Source organism: Wasmannia auropunctata, unplaced genomic scaffold (assembly GCF_000956235.1).
Source record: "Wasmannia auropunctata unplaced genomic scaffold, wasmannia.A_1.0 LD334529.1, whole genome shotgun sequence".
NCBI classification, from domain to species: Eukaryota; Metazoa; Arthropoda; class Insecta; order Hymenoptera; family Formicidae; genus Wasmannia; species Wasmannia auropunctata.
The window spans coordinates 6,701-7,397 of record NW_012028361.1 but is presented as its reverse complement, the minus strand read 5'-3'; positions in this window follow the sequence as shown (position 1 = coordinate 7,397).

Genomic DNA, 697 nt, shown 5'->3' with positions numbered 1-697 from the left:
ACAGTGCCCGCCATCCCGGTCGCGCCCCTGGCGGCTCCGGTATCCTTGCGCGTGGTCACGCGCTCCACGTGTGCGCGCTCTGTCACCTGCTCGTCGCGTGCTCGGTGCGTGTCTTCTTTGCTCCGGCGCCAGGTCGCCCGTACTCCAACTTCCTGCCGCTGTTGATGGCCTTGAGTCCTCTCCGCTGACGCTCTGTTGGTCCGGTGAGGTGCCGCGATACATAGAAGAGGTTCAACGAAAATTAATACACGGCACGCGTTTAAATTCGGGCCTCCCGGAGATCTCGGTCTCGCTCTCACGATGCGGCTGTCGGTCCGGCAAAAAGGGGGCGCGAACCCGCGCCTTGTGACGGCGGCGAGACGCTGCTCCGCTGCAGCGGACTGCGGCGTCACAATACATATACATAAACTAAACGTGTATGTTGTAGCAGTGTAAAAATAACTATTACGAAGATCTATTGAAATTTTTACTTTCTTACCAAATGTAAATATTGAAATATATTAATCAATGGTAAAAGTTTTTAAAAAAAGGTATGAGATCTATACAAAATTACCTTTTTAAGAAAAGAGATAAAAAAACGCCAAGTATACGCGTCCTCCGTACAAATGTTTCGCTATCAAAATTTAGCGCCAAAAATTTTCAGTTGTTAGTAAAATAAAATAATTTAGAAAAAATTAAGTAATATGTATTACTTGTA